Raw genomic sequence first — 451 nt, forward strand, 5'->3', positions numbered from 1 at the left:
CACCCCCTGACGGGGAGAGGGGCTGTGAAAGCCCCGCTGCACTTTTGAACTTGCTGCCGACGCGCTCAGTGGCTGCGCCGGGCAGCCTCGACGGAGGGGCCGAGCCCAGCGGGGACCTGGTGCAATTGCCCAGAAGTTATTAATAGGCTGCAGAAGAATGTGATGGGCTGGGGAAGGGGTGAGGTGGGGGGAGAGCAAGACGGAGCAAAACGGGGAGGGTCAGCGGGAGGGAGATGGGGGCGATGAGGGGAGAGGCAAGAGTGATGGCATGTGGGAGAGACAAAGAGGCGAACGGAGGAGGAGATGGGCACCGGCACGGGGAGCAAGGGCGTGCGAGGGCTGGGGCTCCGAGAGCCCTCGTTCCATGTCTTGTGCGGGTGTCTCTTTGGGGGCCGTGCTGGCAGAGCGGGGTCTGACCCCGGTGCCCGAGGGTGGCGAGGCCCGGGGCAGA

This window comes from Buceros rhinoceros, unplaced genomic scaffold (genome assembly GCF_000710305.1).
Source record: "Buceros rhinoceros silvestris isolate BGI_N320 unplaced genomic scaffold, ASM71030v1 scaffold45784, whole genome shotgun sequence".
Lineage (NCBI taxonomy): Eukaryota > Metazoa > Chordata > Aves > Bucerotiformes > Bucerotidae > Buceros > Buceros rhinoceros.